This window comes from Neolamprologus multifasciatus, chromosome 19 (assembly GCF_963576455.1).
Source record: "Neolamprologus multifasciatus chromosome 19, fNeoMul1.2, whole genome shotgun sequence".
In the NCBI taxonomy this organism is placed as follows: Eukaryota; Metazoa; Chordata; class Actinopteri; order Cichliformes; family Cichlidae; genus Neolamprologus; species Neolamprologus multifasciatus.
In genome coordinates, this window is record NC_140457.1 from 28,890,482 (window position 1) to 28,905,678 (window position 15,197).

The following is a 15,197-nucleotide window of genomic DNA, read 5'->3' on the forward strand; positions in this document are numbered from 1 at the left end:
TTTGGATAAAAACATGCAAACGTTCATCCTGTCTTGTATCAACGGTTCAGGCTGGTTGTAGTGGTGCAATGGTGCGGAGGATATTGTATTGGCACACTTTGGGCCCAGTAGCACCATGAGAGCATTGTTTAAACACCATTGTATGACCATGTCCATCCCTTTAGTACCAAAGTGTACTCATCTTTTGATGGCTGCTGCTATCAGGTCGCAATGTAACAAAGCTCAAATAATCTGAAACTGGCTTTTTGACCTTGTCAGTAAATTCCCTGTATTCAAATACAACAACTGCATCATTTCAAAGTAGATCAAAATCTCGGAGGAATGTTTTCACACCTTGTTGCCACGAGCGATTAAGCTGGGGTTAAAGGTAAAAGGAGGTGAATCCCAGTACGTTGAATGTATACCTGATAAAGTGTCCAGCGGAAAAGGAAGAGTAGATTCACACAAAAAGGCTTTCAGGTATTGCTTCAGTACAAACAGTAAATGACGGTACACAGAAAGAAGTAATGACAAAGGAATAAGGGGATGGAGGGATGTTGTTTACCTCCATGGCAACTATTTGTTCTCTTTGATGTTGAAGATGGCTGCTTGGGTTGCTGCATCAGTGTCTTGCTCTACTCTACTTCAAAGGACTTTTCCTACTGCACATCAATGCAGCTAAATTACACCATTAGTCATGGAACAAAGTGATTCCAAAGCCTTATTCATTTTGCAATCTTTAGATGGTAAGAATGTCAAGAGGTGAGCAGAGGTGAGTCTGTACAAGTGCTGGACAAAACACAAGTGAACTGAACAACTGCATAAATGCAGACTAATTGGATGCGTAATATGGAAATACCTATTCACGTCATCTGAAATTCAAAATAGATGCACAAATTATTGGTCGAGGTTAGCGCTGGGTATATTTTCAATTTGGATGCATTAACATTACAATCAGTGCTCTAAAATTACAAACGAGGGATGTTTTCAATCACAAAGAAAAATTTAGGCACACGATGAATAAAAAACATTTTATGTTTTCTGCGGGATTTAAAGGGTTGTGTTCATACAGCTCCAGTACAAATGATTCATAGTTACAGTTTTAACAGAAGATAGGAAGCACTTCACTTGACTTAGCAACAGAGCTGAAGGAGTCCTTTTCAATAAATGAAAAACAAAGTGACCCTCACTTTGTTTTTAGGAGTGGTAATGAGCGGATTTGGTGAAGCGATATTGTAAAAAGAGAAAGAATGTAGCAGGAGAGTCGGACTAATACAAAGTGCAGTTTTAACTGCATCCTTGGGACTGTTTTCAGAGTCAGTCTCCTAATAGCTACTTTATCATTCTAAATAATAAATCTGCAATGTCAGATACATAAACAACTACATTATTAAGGACCATCAAACGCATCTCAGTGGTGCTCCCGTATCCAAACATCTTCAAATCACAGGGGAGCAGGATTTACTACAAAGGCTTCAGCTGCCCGAGAGCTGGTAGATTCTAGAAGGTAAAAAATACAATAAAATAAAATAAATCACCTTCCAGGAATAAAAGTGTGCGCCAGGTAACACAGTGACATCACGCAGGCTGAGATGAGTGAACTGACAAAATATCAAACATCAGCATGGAGGACTGCTGTTCATCCAAACTACAGGATACACTTTCATTAAACTGTATTGCTCCACAGCCTTATGTGTTCATTATTGTAACCACGATGACACAAAGCTTCTCCCTTTTATTTTAACAGGATTACAATCATAAGGTTGCCTTACAGCTGTAGGCTTGTAGCCAAACCTTTGTTGGTTGGACAGTTATTATATTATAACAACGGTATGCTTCTAAAGATGTTAGATCAGCTGTTGCTATTGCATCACTTACACCAGAACTGGAAAGTAGAGAGTTTTTAATTTAAAAAAATGAAATGGCTTTTTTTCCTTTGAAAAAATATTATTGTTAGAAGAATTTGATTTATTGAATTGGATCCATCAGTAGTAGTTCCTTGATTTTAATGGCTGACGTATGCCTGTGATTAGGGATGGGTACCGGTGTCCGGTGCCATGATGGCACCGGTTCTGACATAAACGGCGACGCATAGCGTTTTTTTAAAAGCCGAAAAATGCGCCGTATTTGATAGCTTGCTGCGAGACCTCACACCGAGCACATCTACTGCGGGTGTGGTGCCTGTTATCGGACCCGGAGTTAGCAACATGAACCCGAAGAGAGAGTCCTGGCCCCTAGCCCTGCCAGTGTAGCAGAAACGATGACGGATGATGATGCAGCAGCAGCCGTTCTTCTCTGGGCGAGTAGCTTAATGTTGTTCGTGTGTAATTTACGTTGAGTAGGCTAACGCATGTAAGGTGAACTAGCAAACATCATCATAGCTACATGCAGCTGTCTTCTTGTTTGATGGCAGATACTCCCTTCACCCTGGCCAAAAAGGCTAAAATGACCAAAGAAAAAGTGGAAAACAGTTAAACATGAGAGGTTTTTGGACAAAGTTTGTGTTTTTTCCATTGTTTAAGCTGCTTCCAGCCCAGAGTGATACCATATATGCCCCATAGCTGCAGAAAAGGCTAACATTGTTATCTTTTTACAAAAAAACAGCTGAACATGAGAGGTTTTTGGACCAATTTTGTGTTCTCCATTCTTTAAGCACCAGTTTGAGCACCGTTTAAGCACCGGCACCGTTTCAAAAGTACCGGTTTGGCACCGGTATCGGATAAAACCTAAACGATACCCATCCCTACCTGTGATACACTCTGGCCGTGATGGACAGTTTTCAAACTCACTTCATGTAAGCTTTCCATACACCAAACTAGTTTCTGATTGTAACCGATGCTTCATTTCATGCTACCAGCAGGAATGCCAAGACAAGGATCGCTGTGTCCACAGGTGAAGGAAAAAACAAACTACATTTTTATACTTAAGAGAAACCACAGCAGAACCATCTGTTACCAAAAGCAGCTAGAGTATGACACCTGTACGATCTACAAAGTCAGCGCTAATTAAGTAAAAATCCAGAGAAATCTTTGAGCACCAATGAACTTTTACTAATACTAAAAATATTGTTATCAGATTATAATGAGAGAAACACATCTGACTGTAAAGCTTTCACCTTTTTAAACTGCACTGGAAGTTAAATCTAATTACTTTTCAATGCACTTTGAAGGAAAATCCCATTAACAGTGAAGAACTGTGCATTTGGATTTCTGGCAAGTTAGAAGCTTCTGATGTGTGTGAGGTTCTGACTATGAACATATATAAACAGACGGATATGAGCAGGTGTTTAAACTGAATCTTATAAACCTCATTTTCATTTGCTACACAAATATTATTTACTTCTATGTGCTGTAATGTCTCATTTTTAATATCTTGAAAGGCAAATGTTTTGCACAGAGAGTATTTAATTAATATTGTAAATTAATTTTTTTATTATTTTATTTAATAAAGCCATTCATAAAAATCCAATGGTTTTTTTCACTGCGTGAATAACAAACATTGGTGCCCAAAGCCCTGCATATATTCTTCTCTAGACTAATTATATGTGCACGCTAATCTGATCAAAGTGTGTGTGTGCGTGCACGTGCGTGTGTGTGTTAGCAAGATTTTCAGGGCTGTCAGTCCAGATAAACATAGATTTGACATGCACAGAGACAGACAGACACCATTCTGACACAGATAAACTGCTCTCTGTCTCCGTCTAATGCCCACAGGAAATGATGTGAGAAAACAACTGCAATGCAGCAAACAGCATCTGATTCATCTACATTATCTCCCACCTACACACACACAATTTTATTCAATTCAGTTTATTAACGTAGTGCTAATTCACAGCAGCAGACAGCCTCCTGTGAACAATCACTTGGTGATAGCGGGGAAAAAAATCTCCCTTTCAACAGGAAGAAACATGCGGCGGAGCCAGGCTCCGGGAGGGACCGTCATTGCTGCGACTAGTTTGTGGGACGTGGGGAAAGAACAGAAAAGAAGACCACACAGAAAACAGAAACCAGTGGTGCTCTGCCAGGACAAGCAAGGCAAGCAGTGCTTTACTTGTCAAATCTAAATTTAGACATAAATGAAGAAATACCAAAGTAAAGCGATCTCATACAGCACTGTCATAAAGTTCCTCAATTCCATTAAATGCAAATAAGACCAGCAAGCAAATAAACCCCATGAGGAAATGCTACAGTGAGAAGAAAATTAACATTTCTGATATATTCCCACATATGAGGCCCATTGTCTAGAAGGAAAGCTGCATGTAATGAAAGCTGTCATACAACACTAATATGATTTATCTCTTTTTTTATTCCTGAATCAATCACGAGTCCAAAAACTGACTGCAATGGCGTCAAATACAACCTGAATTTGTTTCGGTCAGCATCAAGTAATCACAACAGTAACAGCAATTATGTCGCTCCTGGATTTGCTTAAACCACTTACAACTAACTGTTCAGTATACATCATTTCCTTTATTAACAGTAAGCACTTCACTAAAAGTGGTCCTATTATGTTTTCTGTCATATATATGCTGCTACAATGGCAGATAGAGTCCCGATCAAAAGTTTAAGGCTTTTGGAAAAATGGCAAAAAAAATCGTATTTTGCATGGTTGGATCTTAACAAGGTTCCAAGTAGAACCTCAACGTGCAACAAGAAGAACTGGGAGTGAGACAAAAAATTTGAGCATGCATTTTATTGAAAACACCACTTAAACTGAAACAGGCTGATTTACAGCTGATCTCTCACCCCAACCGGTTGCAGCAGATGGCCCCGCCCCTCCCTGAGCCTGGTTCTGTTGGAGGTTTCTTCCTGTTAAAAGGGAGTTTTTCCTTCCCACTGTCACCAAAGTGCTGCTCATAGGGAGTCATATGATTGTTGGGTTTTTCTCTGTATCTATGAAGCGCCTTGAGGCGACTTTTGTTGTGATTTGGCGCTTTATAAATAACATTGAATTGAATTGAATCAAAAGTTTTGGACCACATAATGCAAAATGCAAAAATGTGGATTCATTGTCATTTTCTGTCAGGTAGTCACACTGTCATGATGTTCTGATTGAAGGCAAAAAACATTCCCTTTTTGAACATGGCCGGGTTGTTGAACTGCATAAGCATCGTCTCTCACAGCACGCCATCGGTGCTGAGGTGGGACGCAGTGAGACATTTGGAAATTCTTAAATGATCCTGAGGGTTATGGAACAGATCCAAATTAAGGCCGTTACCGGTGCCGACTGCAGCCCCATAACCATCAGATGACAACTGAGACTGAAGGGCTTCAAAACCTAAAAACGTCTTCAAAGGCCTCGTCTCCTTGAACGCCACAGAACTGACCATTTGGACTTTGCAAGAGAGCACCAAACATGGGACACTGAAAGGTGGAAGAAAGTTTTATTCTCTGATGAGGATAGTCCTGATGGTTTCCAACATTACCAGCATGACAAGCAGATCCCGCCTGACATGTTTTCTACGCTCCACAATGGAGGGGACGCCATAATGCTCTGGTGTGCTTTTTCCTTCAGTGGAACAATGGAGCTTCACAAAGTGCAGGGACGTCAAACGGCGACTGGCTGTGTCCAGATGTTGCAGAGAGCGTCCTCGTGACTGAGGGCCCTCGTCTGTTTGGTGACGACGGGGTTTATCAACAGGACAACGCTACAGCACACAATGCTGCAGGACAAAGGACTTCTTCCAGGAAAAGAACATCACTCTTTTGGACCATCCTGCGTGTTCTCGTGATCTAAATCCAACTGAGAACCTTTGGGGATGGATGGCAAGGGAAGTTTACAAACATGGACAACAGTTCACCCTTCATGCGGCCGTCTTCACCACTTGTTCCCATCACCTCATGGAAGCGCTTGCATCAAGCATGCCGCAATGAATTTTTGAAGTGATCAACAATAACGGTGGAGCTGCTCATTACGGAGTTCATGTTTGGAACTTTCTGTTTTCAGGGGGTTTATGGGATTTTTGGAGGCGTGGTCCTAAACTGATTGGGACTGTATTAACCCTTGAAAACCGGTCAGAGCGGTTTTACTTTTAAATCCTTGTAGCACTGCAACCACGTGAGCTAGCGCAATAATTTTTTTGCATATGAAACCGGAGCAGTTGTACTTACATCTTATGCCATCAGCTTGTCCTCGGTCACAGTTTCCTTCCACATATAGGAAACTGTGGAAGGAAACTTTTATGCAGTTTTTTTGCAAAAACTGCATAAAAAGCACTTGCAGCAACAAAAACATAATATTCCAGAAACACGCTTTGCCGATCTGATCAGCTGTTTGTAACACTTCCTACATCCATCAGCGCGAACTATCACATGTCCACCATGACCTGCCCGAAACCGGAAGTGACGTCATTTTCGCGGAAATGTAGTTTTTTACCATCAGGGCCTCATGAGCCTATACTGGTGTTTTTAAAAGTTATCTTTGACTTCATGACTTTGTGTCGTTTCTGGGATGCTTAGGACTCATATTGCTGCTGGAAATAGTTTATTTTGATGCATATGCTGCTTTTTTGCAAATTTGCACTATAATATTTATTTTCGTTTTTCCTGCAGTGTATAAAAATTGGTGTATTTCAAAAATAAAACTATGAAGACACTTAAAATAAATTTCCTGTGGTGGGAAACTATTTTGTGCAACTTTTTTGTATTTACAGTTTTGAGGGATAAGCCTCTTAAATTTCTCTAACTAGAAATATATGTTAAAAAAACAAAAACGATTTTCAATTTTTTTGTAGTTTATTGCACTTTCTTGCAATTTATGTAATTTCTATGCACTTAATGCAGACATATTATTAAAATTTGGGTTATAATGGTTGTATTGATGTATAGCAACTTGAAATGCTCCCAAAAATGGCTCCACAGCATGTAAAAATATAAAGTAAGCTCAGGCGGACTTGGTTCTATGGTAGGTCTTAAAGGGTTAAACATGCCCAAAATCTCCCCTAAGGTCGCCTGAGGTCAGCATGTAATGATCCCTCTGAGCTGATAGTTTTCTCTACTCTTTTTTCTTGATAATATCAATGAAACCAGATATCCTAAATGTGATTGTGTCTAGCACAAAGCTCCACTCACGTATAGTTCAAAACCTTTCATTTACGAGGAGCACCCAATCAAAATAAAGCTGGCATGCAAGAAGAGGACAGGAAGCTAAGATGACTTCAGACAGAGGATAAACTGAGGGACTGTTGTTTAAGATAAACAGGGATTATTTTTAAGTTATCAATCATACAAAGCTATTCTAATAGTGCAAGAAATTAGTAAAGTAGGTCCCTTGAAACATAACTAGCAAATGCAGAACAGCTGCAAGTACCATACTGAGTAGACTTACTGTAGTCTAATTTAATCTAATCTTTGCTGAATCATTTTCTGTGAATCGCTCTAAACTCTCCTTTGTTCACTAAATAAGTTACTTCACATCTCACTTTTTTTTCTTTATTTACTTTAAAAAAAAAAATCAAAACCAATCGTTAACAGGGTAGAGACATAAACCTACAACATAATACCACATCACAGCACCCCAGTCCAAATAACAGGGTGCTGGGTGTTCTGAAGTGCTATGCTGATGCCTGCTTGGGGAATAACAATTAGTAGTAATTATAGGAGGTTGGGTAGCAGGCCTCACAGCTGTCAGCGGGACACAGAGAAGGTGACAGGGCTCTCATTTGCATCTGAAAGCTTCAATAAGGACATATTGTATTGAGAGTGGCGCAATAATAAGCCAAGCAAAAGGAAAAGGGAATTCATCTTGGGGGAGGTGGAATCTGTGCTGGCGATTTCTCTTTCTCTCCAGTATATTAGAGTTAAGCTGATTTTATACCCCAGACAGACACAAGGGAAGAATGTCAGACATGATTTAGCAAAACCAAGTGTCATTCTTACAGAGTACAAAAGCAAATTGCTTCTGTATGAAGTCAATTAAATTTACTGAACCAATATGTACTTATAAAAAAGGCACCTAATTCAAGAGATGTAGTTTGTACATAAATGAGAATCAATTATATCTTTAGGCACCTGTCACAAAAATACATGATTGGTTCCCATTTCATGAGCTGAATCTACAAAAAAGCCAAATATGAAGGTGTTCACTAACAAGCTGATACCCAAGAGCTTTTAGCCAAAAACTTGCCATAAAAGCATGGCGTGCAGTGTGTCTTTTAAAAGTCTGAGGAAACTACAGACGTGGACTACAGATATTTAGAAGTATATGAACTATGTCTGAAAGAAAGTCCAAAAATGCACCTGACACAGGACCTGAGAGATGCATTTGACCCTTCAGCTGATCCATGTAATGTACACACTGATGCCTCAGCTGTCAAGAAGCTCATCTTAAGTAAGGGGAAACAGGAAGGACAGGCTGGGGTACACCAGATTACACAAGACATGGACTAAAAACTAGGGGTGGGGGGGAAAAGCGACACTGCGTAGTATCGCGATATTTTGTTTGCTAATAATGTATCGATACAGGGACATCGATATTTTATTACAAAAACTTCCAGTCCACCAGGCAGTGCGGTTGAGCTTTTTCTCTAGTGAGGTCAGCAGAGGTTAGGTCAGCACATGGGAAAGTTGACCAAACAAAAATGGAGGCAGAGCAAGAAATCAGGAAAGCGCCATCTGCGTTTAAATCAAACGTTTGGACGTATTTTGAACATTTTTAACAAGGATGGGACAAATGAGATGGATATGACATACTGGATCTGCAAGGTGTTTCGTATGAAAATAAAGTACTCGGGGAATACTACGAACATGAGGGCCCATCTTACACGACACCATCCAAAAATAGCATCAACCACGGACGGCAGAGCTAGCTCTAAATCAGCTCAACTGAAAAATCAACCAACACTGGACACGCTTAACAAAGCTATCTGTCATTCAGAGCTAAGAAAATGACATAACCTATCACGTACTTCATCTGCAAAGACCTGCGTCCTTACAACATTGTGGAAAACGAGGGCTTTTCTTATATGCTCAAGACGCTGGAACCCAGGTATGTGATACCATCACGACGTTTTCTCGCCGTACCCAATCTCTACATAGACGTGAAGCGTAAAGTTGAGGAAAGTTTGAGCACAGCAGAAAGGGTTGCATTAACTTGCGACGCATGGACCTCACAAGCTGTGGATTCATATGTGACTATAACAGCTCATTATCTCACAGCGGACTGCTGTCGTACGTTCTCCAAACTCGAGCATTACATGAAAGTCACACCGGGGCAAACATCTCCTGCAAAATGCAGCACAGGAATGCCGACAACAATCTGGTGGTTGTCACTAGGGATGGGTATCGAAACCAGGTTCTTGTTGAGAACCGGTTCCCACTGTTTCAATTCCTTGGAATTGTTTGCCATTTTTGCAAACGATTCCCTTATCGATTCCAGTCGCCCCGAATGACGTCACCACGTTGAGGAGCGTCATTTACCTGGCAGGAAACATGGCGGCTCAAACGCTCAAAAGTTTGGTTACACTTTACGAGAACGGATGACAACAGGACAACTTGCAATACTTGCTAAGTAGATATTTCATTTAAGGGAGGAAACACTACGAATATGCAAAAGCATTTGCTCACAAACACACGATGACCTTAAATGAATGTCATGTTTTTAATTCGCTCTGGACTCGTGAATCTCAACCCAGCAGCAGCGGTAACGTTTGCACGTCCTCTCTCGTTAATGCAGCAGGTAAATAATCAACTAACAGTGCATATTATGTTAGCGCGATCTGCCTTATTACAAACCTGCCTTTACTGTGCGTTTAGGTGACCATGATGAGACAGAGTCTGGCTCAGATGCTGGCAGTTCTCGCTGCAGTCTACCGTAGCGTCTCCTTTCAGGCAGGATAGACGAATGTCACCGAGCAGAGACTCAGTTTGTGGTCAAAGGCTTGCACCCATTTGCCACAGCAGATGATTTTCGGTAAGTGAATGTGTTTAATTGTAGGCAGGGACATTACTGGATATTCTTGTGTAATTGCTACAGAATAATTTATGTTATACTTTGTTATTGCTACAGAAGAATATTTATTTTATTATTTTACATTTACATTTGTTTTCCTGGGGACCCTGTGACACCCCATTGAAGAGCCGTAGGCTGTGGATCTCTTAAGATCTCACTGTTGGGTTTGTAAGGCCATGTTACTCCTAAATTTCTATCTTGTTCAAAGAGAAGATATAAAACAAAGTTCTAAGCTAATCGACCTTAGTGTTCTCCTTTTTTAAAAGAATTGATAAAGAATCGAATCGTTAAACAGAATCGAAAATGGAATCGGAATCATGAAAATCTTATCAATACCCATCCGTAGTTGTCACCGACAATACTTCTAATATGACAATTGCCACTCAGCTAGCGGGATACCTGCATGTGAAGTGTTTCGCCCATAAGCTCAATCTGGCATCACAACGAGCCTTAAACCGCCTGCAGTATCCAGGGTCTTGGGGAGAGTGCGGCGCATAACTGTGTTTTTCAATAGAAACTTAAAAACGCTCTGGAGCAAAAACAGAAAATGTTACAGCTCCCGACTCACAAGCTCAAGACCGACATCTGCACGAGATGGAACAGTGCTTATGACATGCTCCAGCGTTTCCTTGAACAACAACCTGTGATTTGTGCAGCGCTGCTGTCTCCCAAAGTCAGAAAGAGTAGCACAGATATCTTTACTCTAAATGAGACGGATGTTGTGAACACTGAAGAAATTGTCTGGGCCTTGAAGTCAATGCAAGTCGCGACTACTGATGAGGAAAAGAATCTACTCCGTCTCTCGTAGCACCGCTGCTAGCACAGCTGCTGCACGACACCCAACACAACACTGGTGACACAGCGCTGGTCAGAAACATCAAGTATCAGTCAAGACCTTAAGAAGAGATATGCCAGCACAGTCGAGAGGAACACCCTCTACACAGCATCAGCCCTCGACCCACGCAAACATTCTGGTGTTATAATTTAAATAACCTACTGATAATATTAGCAGATCAGTAATATTTTTGTAATACTGGTAAGGTTCTATTTAACAACTAAATATATTAATTATAATTTACTAAAGAAAAACAACATATTACTTCATACTAAAAGACATAACATATTTATTTTCTCCCTCTCTCTGTATGTGTGGGTTTTCAACAGGAAGAAAACAGGCAGCAGCCCATGAACATCATGAGAACCTGACGACACTGAGCACAATCCCAGACCCCCTCTCATAACAGACTTGTTTGGTCAGACTTATGGTGATGTTGGAGCCCCACCAAAATCATTATCTGCCACAGCTGAGCAGGAGGTGAAAAGATACCAGGAGGTCACGCCACTGGCACTCACAGAAGACCCACTAAGCTGGTGGAAATCCCACGAGTGAGTCCTTTCCTGGCCACGCTGGCAAAAAGATGCCTACTAGTGTCTCGGCTGAAAGAGTCTTCTCAACCGCTGGAGACATTGTCACAGCAAAACTCTGACTTCAGAGCATGTTGATCCTTTTTCTGAGCAAGAATGCCGACATTGCTTCACTGTCCAAATGTGTTTAACTTGTTTTAGGGCAGCAACAAACAGGACAGTTTACTTATTTTAATTTAAGACAAAATGTTTTATTTTATTTGAATTTAAAACTTTTTATTTAATGTAAAATTATATTTTGTTTTAATTTACTTTCACATTCTTCAGTTGCTGAAGGGGCTGCATAGTTTTTACAAATTGCTATAATTGTACTAGATGGTTGCATTTAGTTTAGTTGGACTGTTCAGTTTGTCAACAATAAAACTGATATGAGAGAACGACTGAGTGCGAGACTTTGTTATTAGATAAAATTAATACTGATAAAGTTTACCTTTATGGACAGAATCTGCAGTAGAAAAAATGTGATAAATCGCAAAATATTGTATTGCAATACTCAGAATATCGCAAATAATTTAAAAAATTGCAATAATATTGTATTGTGAGTGAAGTATTGTCATAATATCGTATCGTGGGGTGTATGGTGATTCCCACCTCTATTAGCCACCACCTTATGTAGTGGATACTAAGTCATGAGTCACAGGTGAGTTGCTTGCTGACAGGTGTGTGGGCCAAATGTGGGAACCCACAACGAGTGCCATCCTGGCGAGGAGGAGGGACAGGAAAGACAACCTCAGCAGGAGGCCTGTTAGCTGGGTACCTTCTATTAAGACTATTTTGGCCAGCAGTCATGAACTTATATGAACTTACAATTTGTGCGGCTGGTGAGGAGTTTTAGTCTTTATTTCAGTAAATGTTTCTGAATTTACTGTCATTGATTAAATTTGTCAAATTCAGTTATTCCTTTGCTGATCGTAACTCTTGACCGTGGTGATCCTTATTGAGTGTTTCTGCAGTATGAACTTTGTTTACCTTCTCGATATATGTGCTCGTCTTGCTATTTCTGGATTTTTCTTGGCCAGGTGTTTACTGATATACAGACTGGTTCATTTTAGTTTTATTCCAGTTTAGTTTTAAGAACATTCGTTGTTATCAGGGGTTTCGTCACCTTTATTTCTTCGAGGCAGAGGGTTCAGTGTCTTCACTGGCTATTTGCTTTCTATGAAAATATCTAAGTGAGAATATTTTGTTGTTCCAGTGAATCTATATCAGCTTCACTAGGATCCCTGCCCTCCTCTGCAGCTACGTTGCTAGCACACGACCTGGGTCTGTTCTCCAGGCTGTTTATGATAACGTCATTAATGCAGGAGTACTGGTCCAGATCTGCCACTACAAAGGGCCATCTTTTAGGTTTCTGTAGCTCTGTGATCTGCCCCATTTTTGTCTAGTAGTGGTGTCTGTTGTTTGGTGATATCCACAGTTTAGATTCAGATTTAGATCCAGAACAATGACTTTTTCATTTCTTTTACTTCCTTTTCTAAGTCTGTGGCTTTTTTTGGTGGCATTCTGTCTGACAGCCTGACGTGCACCAGGGAGACCGGTCTTTGTGTCAATCAACATATGAGAAGAGAGAAAAACAGTGACAGGAGCTGTTTAGTGGCAAACTGAATGTTTACAACTCGCAGTATTTGCAGTACAATAAATTTATGGGCCTGAAAACACCTGAAGTCAAAGATTAAGGTGTGTGGCCCAATACTTTCCATATAATGTATGATAAAATACTTGTAGTGTCACCGACTGGATATATTTGTGACTAATGACTTTGTTTTCAGTGTTTCAGAAAGAAGCATTCAATTAGAAGAACATATTCCTGTATATGAAAAAACAGCAGAACTCTAAAAGCACTCAATATTTGCTGCGTGTGCGTGATTGCATTAACACTAATGGAATGCATCATCAGTTATTATAAAGATCCATGAATAAGAGGCAAGAACAAAGAAGACAGAGCAGCAAAGGACAGAAGAGAGGAGGTGTGTGTGTGTGTGTGTGTGTGTGTGTGTGTGTGTGTGTGTGTGGGCCAAAGTGTTTCTGCACAGTGTACCAGGGGCATGGAGAAGAGTTGTCGTACCATATGCACAAGGAGTGTGTGTCTGTGTGTGTGTGTGTGTGTGTGTGTGTGTGTGTGTGTGTGGTGGGGGGGGAGGGGGGTATTAACATCTTCATAGGGACCAAAAATTGGTAGTTTACTATACTTGTGGGGACAAACAGCCCTCGTCCCCACGAGTTTGAAGCATTTTTGAGACTCAAAATGTGGTTTTAGTGTCAGGGTTACAATTAGGTTATGGTTAGGTTCAGGGTAAGGGTCAGGGAAAGCATTATGTCAATGAGATGGTGCTTAAACGGTACTTAAACGGTGCTCGGACCGGTGGCTAAAGAATGAAGAACACACACTTTGTCCAAAAACCTCTCATGTTCAGCTGTTTTTTTGTAAAAAGATAACAATGTTAGCCTTTTCTGCAGCTATAGGGGATTTATGGTATCACTCCTGGCTGGAAGCAGCTTAAACAATGGAAAAAAACACCAATTCTGTCCAAAATCCTCTCATGTTTAGCGTTTTCCCTCTTTTTCTTTGGTCATTTTAGCCTTTTTGTCCAGGGTGAAGGGAGTATCTGCCATCAAACAAGAAGACAGCTGCATGTAGCTATGATGGTGTTTGCTAGTTCACCTTACATGCATTAATGTAATAACGTGGTTAGCCTACTCAACGTAAATTACACACGAACAACATTAAGTTGTGTGCAGTGACTCCCAAACAAGGCGAGTGGCTCCAGCAGATCCCGGGAACAACATCGGAGATCTCTGTCCAGATTTCCTAATTATATCCCTCCATCTATATATATATATGTATATATATAGATGGAGGGATATAATTAGGAAGTGAGAGATTCAGGCATTGATGAAAAATGCTCTGAATAACTTTGAGCTAAGTGACATGAGCAGGTTAAAGCATTTATTTAGTAAATATAACAATGTCTAGAAATAGCTGAATGCTTTATGAGTAATGTGCTGTTGCACGTCTGCATTGAGGAACAAATACCAGTGTATGGTATAATCATCACTTCATCACAGTTCAGTTAACTCTGGACTGACAAAGTGGATTTCCTGTAGCTTTGCTTTGAGTTCCAAGAAGTTCAAACAGAGCATCAACACTTTCCTCACAGCTAGGGTAAACCACCTTTCTAATGAAGATGGTGATGATGAATTGGAGGGATGCTTTGTAATAAAAATAATCTTGTGAATTAGTGATTAGTATGTCTGTCATCATTCACAGTGACTGGTTGAATCGCAGTAGCTGCTGATCAACTTGTAATGTTTGGGTGCTAGGACCAATTCTGTTTACATTATACATGCTTCCCCTAGGCAGCATCATTAGAAGACATAGCATACATTTTCACTGCTATGCAGATGACACCCAGCTCTATCTGTCCATGAAGCCAGAGAACACACACCAATGAGTTAAACTGCAGGAATGTCTTAAAGACATAAAGACTTGGATGGCCACTAACTTTCTGCTTCTTAACTCAGATAAAACTGAGGTCATTGTACTCGGCGCTGAAAAGCTTAGAAATATGGTATCTAACCAGATTCTTACTCTGGATGGCATTACCTTGGCCTCCAGTAACACTGTGAGGAACCTTGGAGTCATTTTTGACCAGGATATGTCCTTCAACGCACATATTAAACAAATATGTAAGACTGCATTCTTCCATTTGCGCAACATCTCTAAAATCAGAAATATCCTGTCTCAGAGTGATGCTGAAAAACTAGTTCATGCATTTATTACTTCCAGGCTAGACTACTGCAATTCATTATTATCAGGATGTCCAAAAAACTCACTGAAAAGCCTT

At 40.3% G+C, this 15,197-nt stretch overlaps 1 protein-coding gene and 1 long non-coding RNA gene across 3 annotated transcripts in view; both read right to left on the bottom strand.

Moving 5' to 3' along the window:
- Positions 1–15,197, bottom strand: part of adck1 (aarF domain containing kinase 1) — an 83,936-nt gene that overhangs the window by 6,950 nt on the left and 61,789 nt on the right. The gene's annotated exons all lie outside the window — the stretch shown is intronic.
- LOC146496780 (uncharacterized) lies at positions 1,047–14,156 on the bottom strand. The gene is made up of 2 exons (XR_014871334.1): positions 2,727–14,156; positions 1,047–2,002 (listed from the first exon to the last, which is right to left on the bottom strand). It is a non-coding gene; the product is annotated as an uncharacterized LOC146496780 (long non-coding RNA).